This window comes from Nycticebus coucang, chromosome 13, assembly GCF_027406575.1.
Source record: "Nycticebus coucang isolate mNycCou1 chromosome 13, mNycCou1.pri, whole genome shotgun sequence".
Lineage (NCBI taxonomy): Eukaryota > Metazoa > Chordata > Mammalia > Primates > Lorisidae > Nycticebus > Nycticebus coucang.
In genome coordinates, this window is record NC_069792.1 from 5,869,017 (window position 1) to 5,893,165 (window position 24,149).

General features: G+C 44.8%; 1 protein-coding gene across 1 annotated transcript in view; it reads left to right on the forward strand.

The window, feature by feature from the left end:
- The first annotated feature begins 4,919 nt into the window (after nt 1-4,919).
- Nucleotides 4,920-24,149, forward strand: part of RP1 (RP1 axonemal microtubule associated) — a 301,766-nt gene continuing 282,536 nt past the window's right edge. The window contains exon 1 of the mRNA XM_053558851.1: nt 4,920-5,026. The gene's annotated coding sequence lies outside the window, so the exon portion shown is untranslated. The remainder of the gene's footprint in view (nt 5,027-24,149) is intronic.

Genomic DNA, 24,149 nt, shown 5'->3' on the forward strand with positions numbered 1-24,149 from the left:
TCTTAGTGCATTCACACTGCGCTAACAAAAATACCCCACATGAGGTGGGGGGCTTAAAGAACATTTATTCCTCACAGTTATAGAAGTTGGAAAGCCCACGATGAAGGCACCAGCAGATTTGGTGTCTCCTAAGGGCCCACTTCTTGGTGCAAAGATAGTGCTTTCTTACCGCTGAGCCCTCACATGGTAGAAGGGACAAAGGGGCCCTCTGGGGCCTCATGCATGTGGCCACTCATCTCCTTCATGAGGGATTCACCTAATGATTTAGTCACCTGCCACAGGCTTCCACCTTAATTCCATCATATTGGGGATCCAGGTCTCAACACATGAATTTGGAGTGGGGGTGGGGTGGGAGGGCTCAAACATTCAGTCTGTAACAGTGACATGTGACTAACTGAATTGATTTCATGGCCTGAGAAGGAGCCGTAATCCACAGTTGGAAAACATGTGCTAGTAATTGCTGTGCGTTCTTTAGTTCTAAAGTTCTCTGATTCTCCTAAAAGCCAACAACATAAACAAAAGTCTTGAAAACCAATTCCCTTAGTACAGAACAGAGGACTTTGACTTGGGAGAAGTTCACAAGAAAAAAAAGTAAGGATTTTGACCGAGGTCAATATGTGGAAACACTCACTTACCTGGCTCTAGCAGAAATCCCGCATTCTCTCTTGGGTGCCATATTCTCATAAAAATTAACAATGTGGACCATGTTCAGAGAAGGACAGTCCAGGTGGGGAACAGCTAGAATTATTTCAGGAGCTACGACTGTTTATAAGACTTTAAAGGAAAAGGGTCTCTAAATAGTTTTTAAAAAAATAAGTATATTATTACATGATAATAGATCTCTAAGTTAGTAGAATAATCTTTCAGAACTGAATAGGTCTTGGCAACCTGATGGGTTGCCACACATAAAGCTTACTTCTATTGGGTGTGTAGATTTTGGTGTCTAAAGTGAGAATCCTGCAAGAAGATTGTGACTACACTTCCCTCGTATGAGAGGCTGTGAAAGGCAGGCAGGAAACAGCCCCTTCCAGTGTAAGCAGATGAGCTCCCAAGCTTGGCATGAGCAGGACTTTTGAGCAGCTTCAAAGGGGTTTGAAGGGTGGTGACAGGCTCCAGCCCAGGCTGTGCCCTGGAGGAGCGCAGACACTTCTGTCTCCAGCCTGGCCCGGCCCTGTGGGAAGGCGCCCAGTTCCTGACCCTCTGAACTGGTCGGAAGCACTTGCTTGTTGGTCCCCGCCCTCCCTGGCCATGGGAGTCAGGAAAGCAGGCAGGGGAAGGTTGGACCAGTCCCTCTCCTGTTTCCAGGGGCCCCAAGGAATCCCCCCGGAGAGGCGCTTATAACAATAGAGGGCTGCGCTGTTGCTGCTGGCGGGCAGCACTTTGTTGGATCAAGTAGTAGCAGATTTGTTGGTAGCTTATTAAATTCAGGAAGGAAGGGGAGAGAGGGGTGGAGTGTGACTCAAAAGAGACTGAGGTTGGTAAATCTGAGAGCAAAATAGGGCCACCACAAAACAATGTGGAAAAATTGGTGTCATGTCAATTGTAGGGAGAAAGAATGGATGCTTTTGGTGGTGCTCTGTGACTTAGAGTTGGAGCTGTGTCTGTGAAAGTCTGCAGTGAAAAAGGAGTGGCTAAAATATACGCATCTTGCTGCTCAGCCATCTACTACCTGATGATAAATCCAGACACTTGGTCAAAATTCAATCCTACGTGAGACTGAAGTGGTTCTTAGGGATGCTGAAATTGCGCTGCAGTCCTGGCTCACAGATCCATTCAGTCACTATGTCAGGTTACCTTTTAGAGTAGAATTAACACATTGATTTTTGGTGGTTCTTTCAGTAGAGTTAAACAAGGTAGTGAGTTCTTTTTTTTTTTTTAACACTTAAAGCAGTGTTCAGCGTGTTGTAGGTACACAATACTATTACTGAGTGAAAGGAAAGGAATGCTGGATGTAGGAAAGTCTGGCCAATCCAGCTCCTTGCTTTGCAGGGAGTTAACCACAGCCAGGGGGGAGGTGAAAAGGCTTTCACAAGAATAGGAGCAGACCCTGGTTTCTGGCTGGCTGCCTGCATTTCTCCCACTGCACCATCCTGCCCCCTGCTGCTTAACCTGCCAAGAAACAGTTCATGTTTCAAACCACATGGGTTCTTGCATGTAGACTTTCTTATTCTCTGTAAATGACATTCTAAGATCACCTTTGAAGGAACTTTCCATTTTGCACATTCCACCTCACAAAATAAACATTTTCTGTATTCAGGAGAAAACCAAACATATTGCATCTTTGCTTAAGCGTTAAAACCAATATGAGACCCCAATCCAATAGCTAAAACCCAAATAACCTGATTTTAAAATGAGCAAAGGACTTGAACAGGTATTTCTCAAAAGAAGAAATACAGATAGTCAGCAAAAATATTGAAAGATGTTTAACATTACTAATCAGCAGAGAAATGCAAATCACTTTTTAGGATGGCTACTAAAAAAAACACAAGAAAACAAGTGTTGGGAGGATGTGGGGAAATTGGGACCCTCGTACGCTGTTGGTGGAGATGTAAAATGGTACAGCAGCTGTATAAAACAGTGTAGAGATTCCTCAAAAATTACAAATAGAACTATCTTAGGGTCCAGCAATCTCACAACTGGGCACATATCCAAAAGAATTGAAATTAGGGTCTTGAAGAGACAGGAGCACTCCCATGTGTGTTACAGCATTATTCACAGTAGCCAACAAGTGAAAGTCACCTACATGTCCACAGATGGATGAGCAGAGAAAGAAAATGTCCTGTATTCAGACTGTATAGATGCAAATGAGTACTTTTCAGCCTTTAAAAAGAAGAATCATGCCATTGCTATAGCATGGATGGCCTTGGAGGACTTTAAACTAAGGGAAATAAACCAGGCCCGGAAGGACAAATCCTGCTTGATGCCATGTGTGTGAGGCCCCTAAAGCAGTCAAACTCACAGAAGCAGAGAGCAGGTGGTGGTTGCCAGGGCAGGGGGATGGGAAAATGGGGAGATGCTATTCAAAGGGTGCGAAGTCTCCGTTATGGGAGATGAGTAAGTTCTAGAGATCTGCTGTACAACATGGCATCTGCAGTTAGCAGGTGGACTGGGCCGTGCAACATTGAACAGGGTAGATCTCATGTTAGGGGTTCTTACTACAAAGAAACAAACAGCAATAGGACACAGGGAAACTTTGGTAGATGTTGGATATACCTACTACCTCAATAGTGGCAATGGTTTCATGGGTGTATGCATATGAAATTCATCACATTATATACGGGGTGTCAGTAAAGTTTGTGTGCAATTTAAAATAGCTGTCAAATGTAAATCGCACATGAACTTTATGGACACCCTGTAGGTTAAATATTTTCAGTTCCTTGTAGGTTAAATATTTTCAGGTCCTCTAATAAGATTGTCATAACAGTGATGAGAAAAAATCCTGATTATCAGCTGGGGCCACGGTGTGTGGAGTGACATTCTCCTCATGTCTGTCCAAGTTTTCTGTGGTTCCCCTGGTTTCCTCCCACACCCCAGCCACATGCACCTGCGTGGACGGGTGTGTCCACCTGGGGGCACTGTGTGCACACGGGCATGCGCTTGTGTGTGTGTGTGTGTGTGTGTGTGTGTGTGTGTGCACACTCTGGGACAGAAGGGAGCCTTGAGCTTCTGGAATAGGCCCCAGGCACCGGGGACCCTGAACTGGAATAAGTGAGTTGAAAAATGAACAAACGAATATAAGTTATTATAAAATAAAAATTTTTAATAACCCTATAAATGCGTGACAGTAAACAGTACTGAGTGAAAGTTCTCAGTGAGCCGGTCATATTTATGATTTTTTTTTTTAACTGTGTGATGGTGGGATGTGCTCCTGACAATTTTCACTTTGCAAACATTTAACCCACCACTGCTGCGACCATGGACACTCACTGATTCACCAAGAATCAGGAAAATCGTTGCCTTAATTTTTATTAATCTTTCTTAAATACATATGCACTTACACTTATCTCAGTGTTTAATACATGCATTAGAAGTGTTTTGGGTCTTTATTTAGAAGTTTGGTTATGTTTTTACGATTAGAAATATGTCTCAGGAATTTAACTTTTGTTTATATCGTTAGCCTGTGGGTAAACTGGTTTTGTTATATGCTATTTCTCATAAAGTTGCAGTTTTAAAAAATTGAAGATTCCCTGTATATCAGTTACACTTCAATAAAACTGTTTACAAAAAATAATATGGGGCCTTTACCTGGGTTCCTGGTGAACACAGTTGAGGCAGTGGGGACAGAGAGTGATCGGATATTAGCACCCCTAGAAGACTCCCTACCCCTCCCCCCACTGCCAGCATTGCATAGTGCCTGGCCTGACTAGGTGCTTACATGGCTGTTGAAAGAATAAATGAAGAGTAGAGAGAATACATGCATATTGATGTTTGTCTCACATAAGAGACAACTGGCTGTGAACTCTTAGAAGTTTTGCTTTGTTTCTTTGTTTGAGGCCCATATTTTGAAGCAGACACTGAACATGTGTTGAACTGAACCCATCTGCTTGTTACCTGGATGCTTCCCAAGACAAATAGTGAAAAAATCAATTTAAAATAAGGTTAAAAAGCTCCTATATTCGTATGCCTCATTATGTTAACATGCCCCAAAAGATGGATTGATTAGGCAAAGAACATAGTAGGTTATTTTGTTTGCAATTTAACTTGTGGGCCATTTTCTGTGCACTGTTCATCAAAATGAGAAAAGCCACTCCCCGATCTGTGGTAACAGTCACGAATTCCAGGCTGGTTCTGCTCTTTGCCAGAGGTGGTCTGATAGTTATGTGACGTGTTTACGGTTGCTACAGGTAATCCAGGAGACAACTGACCACACAAATAGAAGCCAGGTTCAGTCCTTAGCAGCCTCTGAGCAACAGACTCACGGTGACCTCAGCCCCTTCGCTCTGAGTTTTCCAAACTCTGGATTTTTTTTGATTAAAACATTCAGCAAACAATTGAGGAAGTTCTACATGCGTTTTGGAAGTTAGAGGTAAAAATATATGCTTTTCGTTTCTCCTTACCTTTTTTGGTAGGGAACGATAATTAAAAATTTCAGTTTTTTTTTTACAGTTAAGTTTTTAAAAGAGCAGGTATTTTTAAGTTTTATTTAAATGTGGAAGATTACTTACTGGTGTGGAAAATATGCCAAAGATTGTAAAGAAAGGCTTGGGCTAAATAACTTTTGCTCTTGGTTGCTATGGGGAAGGAGAATGAACTATTTTCTCTATGAGGCATGTTTGGCAGGTATTTCTAAGATACTGCTTTTTAAACAGAGGAGTAACATTATCAGACGCAGGTTTTTAAGATAATCACTGACATTTATCCCCTGTGGAGGTGAACGGGACTGCCGCTCACATTAGGGCAGGACCTGCTGGGTGCACAAAGCCCCGATGGAATTACGGAGACCGTCTGATGGGGAATGAAAATTGGGCGCTGGGAAAGGCCAGACTGGACAGTAAGAATCCGAAGAGGATGCAGTGGAGTGGGGACGTATTTAGGGACCTAATCCCCGACTGAGAGGGGGGAGATTTTAATACGTCTCTGTGGTTTCTAACCTAGATATTGATTGCTCATGCTGTTGAAAGTGCAGTTTTTCATGCTTAGTTGGCAACTGTCAAGTCACAAATATATTGGTAGCCTGTAGAATGTAGCTTCCGAGGAGGGGCTTCAAGGGCGTTGTGGCAAGAGCAGAGGGTGCGGGCCCTCTCCTCTCTGTCTGAGCCCCTCTTCTTCTGGGTGCCTGACTGCCACCAAGCACTTCAGAGTTCCTCAGGACGAGAAGGTTGGGGGATGGGGGAGCTGGGTGACACACTCTGAATGTCAGCTGTGGGTTTGGCTTACTCTTCCTCCCAGGTCAGGGGGAAGTTGTCGTTTCAGCTAAGTTGCCTGCTCTGCCCGTGTTCACGTGCTGCTCCTGGAAGGCGAGAGCTGGGAGTTGCATCAGGGCCTGCTGTGCTCACCTCCAGGTGAGGAGACAGACCTGAAGTCTTAGAGCAGGTGCTGGAAGGGTGCAGGCGAGAAGCACCCCCTCTCCCGGCACCTGCTCAGCGCTGTGTTAACTAGTCCGGGCTGGTTTATGAGGGAGAAGCATGTTTCTCTGGTCCCTAAGAGGGAGGCAGCACTGGTCCGGTACGCTGGGGGCAAGTTGTTCACACTGGGCAGCTTATTTCACTTCTGGAGTTTGTTTCCAAGTCTGTAAACTGCGCATGTCTGTATAAGGCTCCCCAGGCACTACCCAGTCCATTGTGAGCACTAAGTGCAGAACCAGATCTTACCTGCTCTAGGTCTGATGGCTGATGTTGGAGCAGGAAGCCCCACAAAGCCTCCTGCACCTGCTGTCTCTCTGGCAAAGCCTGCAGGGGCTTTAGGGGAGACCTGAACCGCAGCCTCCACCGGGGGGGCGCAGGCAGGAGAAGCCACACCACACCCGTGGTGTGGACGGGGAGGGGTGGGGGGCTGCCTCCTCCGCAGAGGGGCTCTGCCAGTTGGGCCCCACAGGCTACTAGAGCTTCTTATTTAATCCCCAGTCTTTTTACTTCATTTGGTAAATTCAAAATTAATGGAATAATATTTTCACAAGAATATACCATAAAATCATTTTCTTTCTGTTTTTGTTTTGTTCAACCAGAGTTTACATGTTTAAAATTTTAAACTCAGATTCTGAGTAAACAAAGTGATTGGTTAAATGACTTGCCATCAATACCATAGCAATAGACATTTAGTTTCTGTTTCTATTTACTGTACTTAGAGTCATTTAATAGCAACATAGCTTAAAAGCAAACAGAACAGCACCCTTAGAAACTTGTAAACACAATAAAGAGCTGGGCATTACCAAAGTTGATGGGTTCCTTCAGTACAGGACAAGGACTTAGCTGGTCCCATCATACAGAAAGGGAATATCATAGGTGCTCAGATTATAAAAATGTTATGGCTTTTCAGGTGATTAATTGGCAGAATGTGTAAACTTTTGCCACTGGAGTCTCTTATTTTAGGTTGACTCACTTAGTCAAGGGAGAATTTTACCAACTATCAAAGAGAAGAAAGATAAAGAACAAATATCATTGCCGGACCGTTCTATGAGTAAACTGCTTTCTATGCACAGCTGGTGAATATCATATTTCAGTTAATTATATATCCTGACAATATATGAATTAGTAACATGGTATCACACATATAATAACTATGTGTAATGGAAATATAGTAAGAGAAGCGACATAATTTTGTTTTTACTTGGGAAGGTATTTTGAATTTTTATAGCATGTCAGGGACATTATCACTTATTATACCAAAGTATCATAGCTACAGATGGTACATGAAATTGGCTGTTGAATGAATAGATGGTTCCCTAACTTTTCTAGAGAAAGATGAGATCCTGACAGTCAGTAGTAAGTAATTTAAAGGGAATCCACATTAAAACACGTAGCAGCTTTGCTGCTATAAAGTTGGTCAAAACTCAGAATTTCAAATTTCTTGTCATAGTTATGTTCATATGTGAAACTGGTGAATATGGGTGAAACATTTTTATCTAAGAAAATGAAGACTGACCCATGAATGCTTTTATTAAATTGCATGATTCACTTCTGAAGTTACCTGACATTTCAGAGAAAGCATCCCTAAACATGTGATAACAACATAAAGAGTCTCTAGGATAAGCTAAAAGAAACATTTTTAGTAATTTAGGACTGGTGAACTATGACTATAAATTTATGCTTATCACACACGATTTCAATATTCATTGACCAAAAAAGCATTTTTCACAGAGGATGCGAGACAGATGGCATCTTCTTCAACATAGAAGAGCAAAACAGTTTCCCAAACGTCTTTGAAGACTCCGAAGGGAGTTTTGCATGTGCCTTCCATTTGGTTCTGAATGGATAACGCAGTTGCTGGTCAACCAGGTGGGCCATATGGAATTAGCCTTCACCAAGGCCCCTTGGTGGGCCCAGTTCCTAGGACACATCTCAAAGGTGTCCCAGTAGTGATGATAGCCTCTTCCCCTTAAGGGTATATCCTACTATTGTCCCTTAAACCTACATCAACTCTAAAGAAAGAAGAAAACATCTTTAGTTTCCTCTCACAGCCCAGAGTAGAAGAGTCAGCCCCGGGTTGGCTTCCTTGCCTTGGGCTCTACTCTGGCTGTTGTGTGTCTTTAAGGAGATTAGAAATGGGTCAAGAAAGGAGGTCCTGGGGCTTCTGGTCCTCTCAACCTAAGAAATTCCTCAGATGTGTGTTTGCTTGGGTATGGACTTCTCCAGGGGATCGCTCCACTGCAGGAAGCCCAGGCAAGGTAGGGGGTGTTTGCATGGCCTGAATCAGTGTGGGTCTCCACAGCAGGAAGCCCAGGCAAGACAGGGGGCGTTTGCATGGCCTGAGTCAGTGAGGGTCTCCACGGCAGGAAGCCCAGGCAAGACAGGGGGCGTTTGCATGGCCTGAATCAGTGTGGGTCTCCACGGCAGGAAGCCCAGGCAAGACAGGGGGACGTTTGCATGGCCTGAGTCAGTGTGGGTCTCTTCTTTGTGGGTCCCCTTCCCATGGATGTGTTGTAGATAAACAACCTCCGTTGATATTTGAAAGGTCAGCACATTTTGAGTGCCTTACAAGTGTTAGCTATGATTCCTATTTGTTTTTCAAAATCAGAATTTTCACATTTTGGCCTCAAAGCTCAATAGATATTAGCAAGTGGAAGTAGCGGGGAAGGACTGATCTGTTAGTAGAAGTGTTGGCTATTTCATTCGAAACATGAGCAGACGCACCCAGGAGGAGCTACTTCAAGTTTTGGTGGTGTGACAGGCACAGGAGCACTGCTGCCCAGGCCAGGTCTTCTCTGTCCCTGTCCTCACGCTCACGGTGCCAGGACGGTCGGCGCAGTGAACAGACACCATTACCATGGTGTTCTTCTTCATGTTTTCTTAGTGTAACCTTTTTTACTAGTAGGCTTTCTTTCTCTCCTGTGGTCCTCGCAGAGTCTGAGGACGGCATTATGATGAATGTAACCATTTATGAGGCGCTGACTGGGTGCAGGAGCTGAGCACATTTCATGGCCGAGGGGTGGGGTGTTGACTCTTGGGCCAGGGCCTGGGCTCAAAACCCAGATCTAGAACTTCATAGTGGGCGAGCGACGGAACTCCCTGTGCTGTAGTTTCCTCTCAGAAAAGTCCTGAGCATGGAGGGTGGTTATTGAGAGTTAGCTGTGACTGCCATCTTACTCCACTTCCACGAAGTCTTGGTGGTTGTGGTTTCAACCCCACTTCATGGATGGCAAGAGCAGGCTCAGAGACAGGGCGCTCCTCAGTGACACACTCTAAGTGTGCAGAGATGCTGTGCTTTGGGGTTAGAGGAAAACTGCAGCCATTTCCACCTTGAACCTTAGAATTCTGTTTATCCCTAGTTACCAAGCCTGTTAGGAGCAAGCTAATTATATTAGACTCAAGGCCTGGTACAGCTGATCAATTCCTTGTGTTGGGAGATGTGAATTTTCTAGTCTGGCTTCTTCGAGGGCAGAAAGAGCTCTGTGAGAAGCCAGCAGAGGTTGTTAAGACTGATGCGCTCGCTAACCAGTGGGTGCATGTCTGCTGGGGGCAGGGACCTGGCATGAACAGACAGCAGTGTGCCAGTTGGAGGGTGTGCAGGCAGTGGGGGAGTCTCCGTGGGGTGTGTATCTTGGAAAGAAGAGCAATAACTGTGACCCACTCGGAGTGAGGGGACCAGGAAGACTGCAGTGGAGCAAGCAGCTGGGCCCGCTGTGGGGCTGAACTGCAAGCAGCTGAAACCTTGGCTGGCTGAGCCCTTTCCACTGGTCTGTTAGCTAGTAGGGTCCAGCCGGACATGAGTGGTCTCATTCTTCTGTATAGGGGTGTGATGAAGGAATTCAGAAAGTTCAACAGCCAATATGTGGTTGGGGGTTTGAGAGAAACATGGCCCCCACTGCTACCCTTGAAGGGCTCTGTGCTGTGCGGGGCCTGGCCTCGTGCTGGGCTTTCTACATTAGCCCCCCAGGACTGTTGTAACACCTGCCACAACCCAACAGCTTCATTAGCAGACAATGATTGACCCATGGTCTGGATGCTGGAAGTCTGAGACCTAGACGCTAGCAGGAGTGGCTCCCTCTGGGGGCTGCAAGGGAGAATTCACCCAGGCCCCCAAATTCTGGTGATTGGCTGGCATCGTTGGTGTTCCTTGACTTCTGGGAAGATCACTCAAATTTTCCTTTTCATAAGTTCACAGATGTGAGGGTCAGGGCTCCACCGCACTCCTGTGTGTCTTTATATTAGCCAATTACATCTGCAAGGACCCTATGTCCAAATAAGGTCCCCAGCTGAAGAACTAGGGGTTAGGACTTCAACATATGAGTGTGGCTCTGGGGTGGGGAAGGGGGCGGGGACACAGGTCAACTGGACACCTAACGTTAATCTTCTGCTCCTCCCCACCTGAAGTGTTGCAGTGTTGTTTTTCTGATAAGAGAGGGAAACTTGCAGGGGGGCTTCAGAAGGTCGTGAGCGCACCCCAGGCTGTTCCAGAGGTAGGTCATGTGCTAAAGGTTAACAACAATTTCCTAACTTGTAATTGGCATTTTTTTTTTTTTTTTTTGCAGTTTTTGGCCGGGGCAGGGCTTGAACCCACCACCTCGGGCATATAGGGCCAGCACCCTACTCCTTTGAGCCACAGGCATATTCTTCTTAGTAAAGTATCTCAAGAATGGAAGAAAAAGTATCCAATGTACTCAGCCCTATTATGAAACTAATTTAGGGCTAAGAATACAGGGAAGAATAGGGAGAAGGGGGAAAGGGAGGGGAGGGAGGAGGTGGGCAGAGGGAGGGGGATTGGTGGGATTACACCTGCGGTGCATCTTACAAGGGTATATGTGAAACTTAGTAAATGTGGAATGTAAATGTCTTAGCACAATAACTAAGAAAATGCCAGGAAGGCTATGTTAAGCAGTGTGATGAAAATGTGTCAAACGGTCTATGAAGCTAGTGTATGATGCCCCATGATCATATCTATGTACATAGCTATGATTTAATAAAGAAAAAAAATAAAGGTTAACAACAATCCTCTGCATCTGGAACCTTCCAACCCCCTCACAGGGAAAGCTCACATTTTGGGGTTGTGCTCTGGGAGGAGAGTGAAGGGCCTCATAAGGCAGAGCCCCCCACACCTTCCCAGGCAGGGCAAGGACCCCCAATTTTAGAATCTCCACTTGGTGGGCTTTCTCATTCCAGCTATTCCTCTCAGGGCTGTGTTGGCAGGGTCGCTTTTTCCCAGAGTGAGCTGTGGTTGTGGAACTTGAGGCTGGCTGAGGAGAGCTATGGTGGGCAGCTCCCAGCTAAGCACAGAGCCCTTTGATCCCCAGACTCTGGGCCTCACCGCAGTAGTCTGAAAGTGAAAGAAAGGCAAGGATATGTAGTATCCACAGATTATTCAGTAAGATTATTATTCAGGCCAGCAACTACTATCTACCACAGAGACAAAACTGAAGGGCTGGGTAAAGTGTGCTGAATTAGAAATAGCTAAAAGGTAGCAGGTGTGGTTCCCAGCCAGGGTGCACAGTGGGGAGCTGGCAGGTGAGATGGACCCTCAGAACTCCCTGGTCAGAAGGACACCAGCTCGGGCTGGACGCACACAGCAACCAACTATCTTCAAATCTTGGCTGCAGTTCTGGACCCACCCTGGGCCCTGGGTATTCCCTGAAGTTCTTATAGTTGACTCGAATATTGAAGTCCTTATAGCTTAAAAGCCAATTTGATATTTGTTTTTTCCAAAGAAAACTTTTATTTATTTATTTGTTTATTTATTTATTGAGACAGAGTTTCACTATGTTGCCCTCGGTAGAGTGCTGTGGCATCACAGCTCACAGCAACCTCAAACTCTTGGGCTTAAGTGATTTTCTTGCCTCAGCCTCCCAAGTAGCTGGGACCACAGGTGGTCTCCACAACTCCTGGCTACTTTTTTTTTTTTTAATTTTTGTGGTTGTTGTAGTTGTCATGGTTGTTTGGCAGGCCTGAGCCGGTTTGAACCCTCCAGCCCCGGTGCATGTGGCCGGCGCCCTGGCCTCTGAGCTACAGGCGCTGAGCCACCAAAGAAAACTTTTAAAGGGAGAACTCTTTAATATAGGAACCATTTTCTCTCCTTTCATTCACATGCCTATTAGACATATTAATCCAGCTGTCCTTTAACCACAGAGCATACAGTGTTATCCATCAGGTCTTTAGACACAGAGACAGGCCTGGATTTGGTGAAATGTATAGAAGACTTTCATTATATTCTGGTAAAAGGGCAATTTAATATGACCCTTGATATCTAGGCATTTTTTATAGTTTCAGATCCAAATACCTTTCAGGAGACTGCAAAAGGCTTTATTTTTATAACATAATTCAAAGCTTATCAAGGTCACAGGAATTTCACTTATTATCATGACACTTCCTGAGGAAAGGTAAAGCAAAAATATAAGCATGCAGGCTTCCAGAACTTTACTGGAAGGATGGAGAAGAAAAAAATATACTCCTTCTAGTTTCGAGGTAATTATTTTTTCAGGGTAATGGACTTTGAGTGCAGTGAGCAATGGGAAGATGCACCTCACTTTGTAGATCAAGGGGGAAAAAAATCATTCTTCCTCGTGTAGGAGATAATCTATCATAAAAAACTTTGTAGATCCAAGGGGAAAAATCATTCTTCCTTTGTGTAGGAGATAATCTATTATAAAAACATCTTATGAAGCATTTTTGTAAAATTTATGGGAGAAACATTTGTGGTTGTGTATCTGTGATTACTTTAAGATCACGCTGTGCCCATATATCCAAACTATTTATTTTCTTGCTTACACGTGTGTTGTGGTTCGGGCAGATGAGGGAGATTTGTTTCCAGCTGAATGGCTGGCACATAATAGAAGCTTCTTCTCTTAGATAATTTTGGCTTCAAATAACAAGAGCATAAAAAGACTTAAATACATTTCTTTCTTGCTAAAATATGTGAATATACAGTGCAGGACTGGCATGGTAAATCTGTAATGCTGAGACCCAGGTACCTCTCACCTTCTCATTCTGCGATAATGCGCTACCATTACCAAGGTTACCTCAGAGTCTGTGATGGCTGATGGAGCTCCAGCCATTCACACACGCTCTAGGACAGGAAGCATGAATAAAGAAGAAAATGGGTACCCCTCCTATTTAAGAGTCTTCTTGACGTAACACTACTGCTTCCAGCTCAGTGGTTAGAACTGTGACATGATGACAATCTGGCTACACAGAGATTGGGAAATGTGCATGACTTAAAAAAAAATCCCAGACTCCTTTAATTGAACACTAGGGAAGAATTCCTTTTTTGAGACAGCTAGCAACCCCTGCTACATTGCTCCAAATATTTTTGTTGAGTTGAATTGGGTCAATTGCCTGGAACTGGTGGAAGTATACTTGAGGTATGTAGTTGACCTTTCCCCATGAAGGACCGGATGGAGATTTTCTGTACCCGGAGGGTGACCAATGTGGGACTTGGGAGGTAGAGTGCTGGTTAGGAGTGCATCTTGGGCTGACCCTGACTTACTCTGGGCAAGGATGTTAAAACTCTTGCGCTCTTTTATCCTTAAGGAGGTTGGGTTTGAGCATGAATGGTGTGAGACAAATGCTTTGAAATTCTATGAGAAGAAGATTTCCTGCTCTGATGATGAACAAGGACCATCTGAGGGTCTCTCCAGGTTCCTCCATGTAGTCAGTTCATGGGATGAAATGTGGGGAAGTCTCCCGTTTCTTCATGACTCTGGAAATCACTGGCATTATAAGCGGCTCCACTACTTAGTTGTTTGTTTTTTTTATGATGATAATTTATTAAACATTGCTAAGCCTCAGCTTCCTCGTCATTAAAATGAAAATGGTAAAAATCCCTAATTTTCTTGGGTTGTTGGGAAGATTTTTGAAAAAATGCAATAATGCGATAAAGAGGTTTACTCAGTGCCTGGCACATACTAAATACTCAATAAGTATTAGTTGTTATTATTAATAATGTAAAAAAAATAGTAGGACAAAATGCTCACATATATTTTTCCAGGCAAGGGAAAGTCCCAGTTGGATGATTAATGTAATTACAGGAATAAGGTTATGTCAGAAGAACAAAGTGGTCAGGGCAGGGCCTGGGAACGGTCAGAACATGAGGGCCAACTTCCCGACTGCTTTCCCTGCCACCAAGATTGTTGGGATTGCTTGGGTTCCACTGGTAAGGCTCTCTCACCTGTGGATAGGAGTGCACATGGTCACCTCAGCATGATGCCATTTTGCATTTGATTTTGACTCCTCATTCATTATTTAAGTGAATTGTATTTTGTAATTGTAATTTGCTTTGCTGTAGATCCAAGCACAGGGAGAAGATTGTGGGGCTATATTGGGTTGAGTATTCACCTGCAGTTCTCACTGTCAAGATGAACCAAGTGGAATCCTAATATTATACACTATTCCCCATGAGGTTGGTTAATGTGAATCTGCCACCAAAATGAGAAAACATTCACTGTCTCTGCCCGCCATGTGCTTCATGGCCTTCCTTTTTGGGAATTTTTTCACAGAAACCTTTACAACAAGTGATTACTGCAGGAAGCTGTTGCCACAGATTTACAGAGAGCCTGGTGGTTTCCAGGCAGTGTGCTAAGGGCTAGGGGTACAGTGGTGAACAGGAGGAACAGGATCCCCACCGTGTGGGGATTACAGTCCTGTAGGACAGAGTGTCTGTAAACTAAATCATCACAAGCAGTGCACCATACAAGGTCAAGGGCTGACCTGTAGCAAGACAGGGAGGCGGACACAGATTCAGGGATGGTGTGACAGAGGCCCCCTCTCAGTCTGCAGCTGAGACCGGGCGGGCAGGTGAGGGAGAGCATGGAGACGGCGCCTGTCCCATGCTGGAGTCTGAGTGCTCCTCCCCCTTCCTTGTCACAGGGTGTGGGCCAGGTGGGCGGCAGAGGGGGACCCACGTGGTGAGCCAGTCTTCTGAAATTTGTACCTGTACACTCATGTGTTCCTTTGGGCCTCCCTACGCTTGGACCCAGTGAGGCCTCCACCTGTCCTAGTGTGTGAGAAACCCAATGACCCTGGATTGCCATGAGGGGCAAGGGAGCGTCTCTGGAAGGAGGCTGTCATCAGTTTTCAGAAACCAATTTATTTTGTTTTATTTTTATTTATTTATTTATTTTTTTGAGTCAGAGTCTCACTATGTTGCCCTCGGTAGAGTGCTGTGATGTCACAGCTCACAGCAACCTCCAACTCTTGGGCTCAAGTGATTCTCCCGCCTCAGCCTTCCGAGTAGCTGGGACTACAGGCACCTGCCACAAGGCCAAGTCATATTTCCATTGCAGTTGTCATTGTTGTTCAGCTAGTCCCAGCCGGGTTCGAACCCACCAGCGAATCTGCCAGCCTCGGAGTATGTGGCTGAGTGTTTAGTGTTCTGTAAATCTTTCCCTTTGTGTAGTTTGGAGTACTTACCAAACGGTTCTTTGCTGTTTTCAAACAAACAAGCAAATACACACAACACACTCTCTTTGTAGAAACCTAACCACCAAAACGTTCTGGAAAGAAAACTGGCTTTGCAGTCTAGATTAAATAATACATGCTTATTCATAATTTCTGTTTTCGGCCTGCTAGACTCCACTTTTAAGCAGAAACCAGAAAGAATGCCATCAGGCCCAGCAGAAGATATCTAAATGTATCTCTGCAGTTTGGAGGTGACTCATGTGTGAGTCTGGGAGCTCTGGATTCCTCTGCTGCAGCTGTAAGCTCTGCCTTCTCAGGACCACGTGGCTTCTTCTTGCTGCAACTGGGGCCTGTTGCCTCATCCTGCAGAACACACATTTGCCGGGGTCTGCCCCACTGGAAAGAGCAGACAGTCCAGCTCCCTGTAGGTCTTGCCCTGGGCATGGACGCCCGGTCTCCCCCCTCCTACTCTGCTGGGTTCCAGGCCCTCACCTCCATTCCTGGTCTCTGCATGAAACTGATTGGTTTACAGAAGCCTCTCCTGGTCCACAGACAAGGCTAATTTCCCCAGGGCAGCCTCTATTCCACAGCACACATCACACTTTTAATCGTTTGTTTAGAGCGCCTCCTGTGTGGGGACTGTTTTCCTGCTTATGGCCAGGAAGGGCTTGACATATAACAGCCCTTAATGAATATTTGTTCATTGTCTGAGAGTTCCCCCTTTTATGCCCCCTATTGCCATTACCGTGGTCAGGTTTCCAGGCCAGGTGTGGACTCAGAGCCCACTGTGGCCCACCCCTCTATGGACAGGTCCATGTAGACAGGGTGGAAGGGCAGGTCAGCGCAACTGGTTCACCGGAGCCAATGGTATTGGTGTGCAAGGGCTGCCAATCAAAGTACTCTAAATAGGTGGTTTAGAGAACAGAAGTTTATTGCCCCAATGTCTGGAGACTGAAAGTGTGAGATGAAGGTGACAGCTGGGGTGGTTCCCTCTGGGAGCTGTGAGGGAGACTCTGCCCGGGTCTGTTCCCTCCCTTCTGGTGGTTTGCTGGCATCTTTGTGGTTCCTCGGGTTGTGGCAACATAACTCCAAGCTTCCCAAGGTGCTCATCGTGTGTGTGTGAGTGTGTGTCTGTGTCCAAATTCCCTTCTCTCTTATAAGGGCACCTGTGATTGGATTAGGGCCTCTCTAGTTACCTCATCTTAACTCGATCATCTTCAAAGATCCTATTTCCGGACAAGTTCACATTCACAAGTGCTGGGGTTAGAACTGCAACATCTTTGGGGAGGGGCCGATTCAACCCCTAACAGTGGCTGAGTCTGTAACACTTACATCATCCTCCCTGTTCAAAGACTGTGCTACTTACCCCACATTCGTGCAATGGAGGGGCTGCTGGTCCTGTTATCTCCCCGGGTATAGCTTTACTTGTTGCTGTTTGGGAGCAAGAACTGGAAGGCAGAGGGCAGCCGTGGACGTAGAGGGCTGCGGGCTGGTCTGCTGAGTCCGGAGCGCTGTCTTCACAGGGTGTTTCTGCCCGACAGGCCGGAGGCAGCGTAACTGCAAATCTGCCAGAAAGCCCAGTCATAGAAGGTCCGGCAGGAGACAGCGTGACCACAGATCTGCCAGAAAGCCCGGTCACGGAAGGTCGGTTATTCTCATGGATCAATAAACAATTATTTAGAGAAAGTGACTTTGTCAACAATTTAATTAAAGCCACCCAACCTCTGAAATTAGAAATAATCTGTGTTTTGCCACATGTTAGCTGTGTGACCCTAGGGAAGTCATTTAATTATCTGGATACCAAGGTGCACTCTATAAAATTCCAGCACAGGGTTAAGTCAAATTTGAAGCTCTTTTTGGCTGCAGCCTTCTTTGGATTATGCAGTTTGTTTTGTGTTGAGAGCAAAAAAGTCCTCTAAAAACTTAGGCTATGCGAGTACAAATTAATGACTGAAATGCTTTCCTCTTCATTATCATCAGTTGATGATCAGACACAGAAGAAAGACACTTGGCCCCCATCCTGGTCTACTTGTATGTACTTGATGTCTGCTCCTCGCCAGGGACAGACAGAGAAGAACACTCTGCCGTCGGGACTCCGGGCCTCGGCTCACCTGGCTGGTTGTATCCTGGTGGGCTGGTGGTGTCAGAATTTATAAGAATTGGAAGTGTTATTTTCATCTTCAAAATAACCAATTTTCCAAAGACTTATTCTGTAAGTGTCTGATAACATATGTAAGAACAAAAATGGACAGATACTTGCTAGTTGTATAACTGCCTCTGGGTTGCACATCGTCACCTTTTGTAATGTTGACATAAAATATTCCTGCTAATAATAGCCTCTTGACTATCAATAGACATTTTTAGGTGTTCCCCCCTTGCATTGTGTTGCCTATTACAATGCTTACTATGTCATCATCTCTATTTATTTGTTTTGGCCATAAAAGCGCAATCCTTGATTTTGGGAAGGATAGAAAACAGACCAGTTGTCTTAACTAAGAAGTTTGGACAAATCAGTCATCACCTTCTTTTTTCCAAGAAGAATGAGGGTTAGCAGCTTGAGCATGACAGACTTGACTCTCCATTTGGTCCTTCCAAAGCAAACAGAAGTAAGATGTCAAAGTCTGCCCTGTCAGGGTGCTGCATTTAGTTTTAAGGTTGCAAGCATCGTTATTGTGAAGAGAGAAGGAGGTCAAACGGCTAGTGTTTTGTCTGATCTGAGACCAAAAATAACAACCTTAGGAGAAAGACAAAGAGAGCAGTGAACTCAGTTCCAGTTTCACGTTTGCGAGGAGTGCAGATTTGATATGAAACTAGGGAGATGAGCTCTCAAAGCGGTAGCCTTTCTCTCAAATGTAAGACTGCTTAGATTTACATTTACAAATAGCGAGTGATGTTGGAATTTTCCTTTTTGTCAAAAAAAAAAAAAAGAAAGAAGTCCAACTCAGTAAGGTCACAACGATGGGGAGTGGATTTGCAGCAACATAATGACACTCAGACATCCAAATATTTTATCCCAACACTTTTTTTTGCCATTTTTGGCCGGGGCTGGGTTTGAACCCGCCACCTCCCGTGTAAGGGGCTGGCGCCCTACTCCTTTGAGCCACAGGTGCTGCCCCCAACATTTTACAGTATGTGTTAGGTGTCAGACACCAGATTAGGTGTCGAGTATACGTGACATCATGTGAAGCACAGAGCAAGCTAGTGAGAATGTAACAAGTCCAGTGATTAGGTGGAAAAAACATAGCATAGAAAGGTTAGTCTACTCTGATTCATCCAAGTAGGAAATAGTAAACGCAGGAACCAAACTGGGAGAAGGACCATTGACTCAAGCCCCGACCTCTTCCTAAAAATTATACTTTCACCATTAAGGGGGGCTGCACCTGTGCAGATGCCACTGTCATGCTGCTTCCCAGGTGTGAGGGTCAGATGAGCCCAGAGGCCTTGCTGTGACATTGAGTCCAGTGACATTATTAACCAAGCCCAGGCCAGCAACTGGTGGAGCTAAAGGAGGCTTAGAAGCAGGCACTATCGGGCTTGCAGAGAGGAGGGGAACACAGGTCCTCAGGGCATTCTTAGGAAAAATGTACACATATCTTGGCAAACGAGAGATTATAAGTGCCACAAAACAGCCACGAAACAATGCTCCTGGGAGCCTAAGTGGGGCGAGATCCTGGTAGCAAAGGCCCTTCTGAACCCAACTCTGCCTATGGTTATGGCTGGTGATGGCTGCAGCTTTGGTGAGCAGAGAGAAGAAGCCTGTTAGGAAGGGGTAGAGAGGATAAGCCTGAAGAATGGTTAAGTTTTTGATAAGAAAAATGGGGATGGGGGATGACATTCCGAGAAGGAGTATTAAGAGAGAGGCACAAAGATGGGAACCCTTTCTGTAGAGTAACATCCCTTGAGACAAATGGTGGGGAAAGTAGTCCCAAGTTTGTAAGATTGGGGCCTTGGGGCATTCCATTCCAGAGAGTTCAAACTTGGTCTCCTGGCTCTCTAAGAAGCCCCAAAATGGCTGGGAGTAGTGGCCGATGCCTGTAATCCTAGCACTTAGGGAGGCTGAGGAGGGTGGATCACTTGAACTTAGGAGTTTGAGACCAGCGTGAGCAACAGCAAGACTCCACTTTACTAAAAATAGAAAAACTAGCCTGTATGGTGGCGGGTGCCTATAGTCCCAGCTACTCAGGAGGCTGAGGCAGGAGGATCACTTGAACCCAGGAATTTGAGGCTGCTGTAAGCTATGATGATACCATGGAGCTCCAATCTGGAACAACAGAGTGAGATGCTGGCTAAAAAAAAAAAAAAAAGCCCAAGAATGGGCCTCAGTTAGTTTATAGAATTTTATTTGAAAATCTGAGTGTGTTTTTTTGTTACCTATTGTTGCATAAAAGACCACTCCAAGGATAACTTAAAAATTAATTGGCTTGAAACAGCAACCTTTTTCTTTCAATTCTGTAATCAGGGCTGGCTCGGCCAGGCACTACGAGTTTGCCCCAGACCCAAGTTCAGGGCACTACCACCTCCTGTCAGGCCCCGTTCATGCTTGGTACCACCTCCTCCTGCTGAGGTTAGAGTGACAGCCAATTGTGCCCAGGGTTCTCCATCAAAGACCATCTTTGTGTGCATTTCCACATTTGATACTGAAACTCCTATTACTGTCAAATGCAGAAATTAGACAAAAGGGTGAGCATCTCAAAGGCAAGTTTTGACTCCACATAAGTAATAACTTTCTTTTATCTAGAGCTGCTCAACTATGAACTTTGTCTTAAGTCAATGAATCCTCTTCAAGGAGATGAATTGAAACAGAGCATGGGTAATTGTGACTCAGGGATTCTGCAAGAGCAATCCTTCACTCCAAGACTCTATTATGCTAGAAGATGGTCTTACGATGATGCAGGAGTGAAGGGTCATGCCCTGGTTATTCCCTAATGTAAGGAAGCTACAGAGATGGAGAAAAACCAATGAACCATCAGGAAAGAGCGGCGCACTTGATAACTGGAAGCACAGAAGATATTTCTTTCCATAGCACCAGGATCAACTCAAGGGTGTGAACGGATAGAGGAGTGAGCTGTCAATCACTCTTCAGTTGCTGCTTTAGAAAGACTCCAGCCTATGTGCTATTTACATATGCTGAGAAGAAAAAGAAGAAAGAGAAGAAATGGAGCTGCAGACTCTCACCCCTGATCAGTGCTGGTAATTAGCCTGGCAACAGCTGCTGGCTTAACAAGTTCACAAGCAGCCTGGGGCAGAGCTTCACTTCTCTTGGATGACTTAATGGTAACCTAACCGCACTGGGTCTCCTCTCACGCTTTAAAGATGGTGTTCAAACATGTTACACATCAGAAAAGTCATCGGCCAGTCATGTAAAAAAAATGCCACGTGGGTCACAATGATGCTAACCTACAGATTCCCATTTTAACGTGGGATGACACTGCAATAAATTATCTTTGTTACACACATGTCATAGACCTGCCCACAGCCACAACAGCAGGGAAAATGTTAGCTGTCTGGAAGTGAAAACACTGGAAAGGGATTTATCTTCAGGACATAAATTAATCTCTTTCCACTTTGGGCCTGGAAATTCATGGGTTTGTTTTCTAGATAAGACTTCCTACAGCACTGGCCAACAGGACCTTGGTGGCAGGTGGTTCTAGGTGTGGATGGTGTTATCAAGTTAAATCTGACAGACACTGGTTTGATTAAATCGATCAGGATACATTCTAGGTTTCTTTGTAGTGGATGCTATTACTTGTAGTTGCTCTATCTACTATTCTAAAATTGTAAATATGGAACAGAAACTTCTTTAGATAAGAGAAAGCTACCTGAATTGATGGGAAGCAGCTGTCTGTCTTTTTCTGGTGTGAGCAAAGTCCATCATTTATATGGGGTTTACATGGAAGAGAGAAAATGTTACTGACATATTTACTGAAAGATAAATGCTAAAAAAAGAATCTGCATTCTAAGTTAATAGTCTGTGACTTTTCTTATATGAATATATACTATTTTGAGAATAGTGTATTCTAATATTTACATTTCCTTCTTTCATAAGTAATGGTGCAATTGCACATGTTATGAATTGTTGGTTGATAATGCTGGCTAACAAGATTACTTACTAGTTGCTATGCTACTTTATCTCATTTAAGTCTCAAAATAATATACATTGGGTAACCTCCCCATATTGCAGTTGAGAAAACGGAGGCTTAGATTGTATAACTGCTCAGATCACAGAGCTAGAAAGTGTATCGGGGTGGAAGTGGAGCTCACACTCAAACCCAGGTGTGCCCACAGACAAACCATGTTTCTGATTAGCATGCTTCACTGGTTGTTCCCTTGGTGCCTTGATAACCTAGACTTGGATAAATCTCAGGGGCAAGCCTGGTAGACATTTTCGGAGAAGAGAAAATGGAAACATGACAAATATTTTGTAACTATAGAGTGAGAAATGGGGGCTGAGGGGAATCAACTAATCTTTAAAGACTACTAGTTGACAAAAATAGTTAAAACTTTCCAAAAGAAGTCCTATATCTGGGCAGCGCCTGTGGCTCAAAGAAGTAGGCACCAGACCCATATGCCGGAGGTGGCAGGTTCAAGCCCAGCCCTGGCCAAAAACTGCAAAAAAAAAAAAAAAAAAAAAAAAGTCCTATATCTCACACTATATTTAATTTCATTTGCCTCTGCATTTTATCCTGGAGGTGAAATACTTCAAAATTTCCAACGAGGGCCCCAGGATCATGTGGTACCTTTCCAATAAAAATTTCTTGTATCTTCACAAAACAAGCTGCTGTGTTCTTTTGTGACTTCACAAAACAAGCTGCTGTGTTCTTTTGTCCAGTAAATCTGGGGAGGGCAGTCAGCATTTGTTAAGCATGAGACATTCTGTTAAGCAAGTTACTTCATTTAATCCTCACAAGCCCTGTAGCCATTACAGCAGCTGAGGAAACAGTTTCAGGGCAGGTAAATATCTTAACAAAAGCTGTACATGTTGCAAGCCCCAGGACTGGGACCCTGTGTCTGCCTCATCCCCTTCTTAGAAACAGATTTACCGTCCCCTGAAAAGTAAGGGAAATGAAACCATTTCCCAAAATAAGCATATTCTTTTAGTTAAGCTTCCCACTCTCTTTGTTCCAATGCTTCATTCCTGGGGTTGGATGCATAGTCAATGTGAGTTCTAATTCCAAATCTGCTGCAAAGCTTAAAAAGCTGCCTTGGTGTGTTGTTTCAAGAACTGCCAATCTAATCACCACAGCCTTTGTCTAGGAAACAGAAATCAGCAGGCTCAAGTGTCCAGATTTCCACTTTGTGTTATCTCAGTAGACACACAGCTGCAAATCAGTAGCTACAGACAGCCTTGTGTAGTGATTCTTCACATCTCCCTCCGACATGAAAACTAAGCAAATCGATGAGATGTCAGCATGTTTTATCCATAATGACTCAGGAAGCTGAAATGTGGGATCCGTTCTGAAGGCTGAATGGCTGGAAGGCAGACGTGACTCACCTTCCTAGGCACATCTCCCGCTCTTCTGTTGTTTTGGTTAATGAAGGTTTTCATGTCTTGTGGCCGTTTTCCACCCTGTGGCTAGTCTGGAGCATTTGGGATTATTGAGTTGACTATAGGAGTGAATCCTAACATCTTCTTAGGGCTTGGGTCAGGGAGAAGTGCTAGGTCAGCTTCCTTATAACAACCGGTCCCACAAGTCTGTTCTGATCCTAATTCAAAGCTTTGGATGTGTCTAGAATCCTTAAAGACACCGTGGAAGGGTCACTAATATATATGTGGTCACTATGTTCTCAGGAGCTTCTGTTCTTTTGTCCTGCTCACAGTTAGGGAAGTAGGAGCTTTTCTACCCCACCCCACCCTGGTGTTCCCTTGGCCTCTGAGCGTATGTTCCTTACTCCTTTGAGTCACCTTCAGCCACACCACCATTCTTCGGAATCAGCCTGCACACAGGGAGCTGCGGTCTGAGCTCATTCCCAGGACGCTCAGCGGCAGCCTGTCTCCCGGGAAGTGCAGTGCACTCAATGTTTCATCCTCACCCTCACATTCTTCCTGGGTCAGGGTAGGACTTTCTGTTTGGACTTGGGGAGCCCTGGACCAGGTACCGACACTCTGTGATAAAGGTGCTATCGTAATGGACCAGCACAACAGAAAAAGCAAGCCTTTTTTTAGACTGACTTGACTGAAATACCAGCTCCAGCCCACATTCAACTGGCTTGGAGACTTAGGGCAAGTCTCAGTGTCCTGATCAGCAGAATGAAGGGAATAAATGCTGTGCAGAGCTGTTACAAGGTCAGAGTCAGTGAACACAAGCACCTGGTGTAGTGCCCGGCTGTGACAGCTATTTAACGCTGTTGGCATTCATCACGTCTTTCAGTGGACTCTTTGGACAGTGGGAAGAAAAATGTAACCGACAATCTTAAGTCTTCAGGATAGCTTGTAATCTTGGAAGCAATGAAATCAAGACTTGAATTCTTATGTATCAGTCCTAGTGATCTTTAGAGAATGCCTATCTTGGCTTTGATGAGGTCTTACTCTTTTTTAGTTATTTCAAAGGTAGATCTGACAAGGCAGTGAAAATTCTACCCCTAGAACTGTGTCTGGAGATGCAGCCAGGGGAGGCCAAGTAAACCAGGGGGACCTAATGGGAAGCTGAGAATTTACGTTGAAGCGTT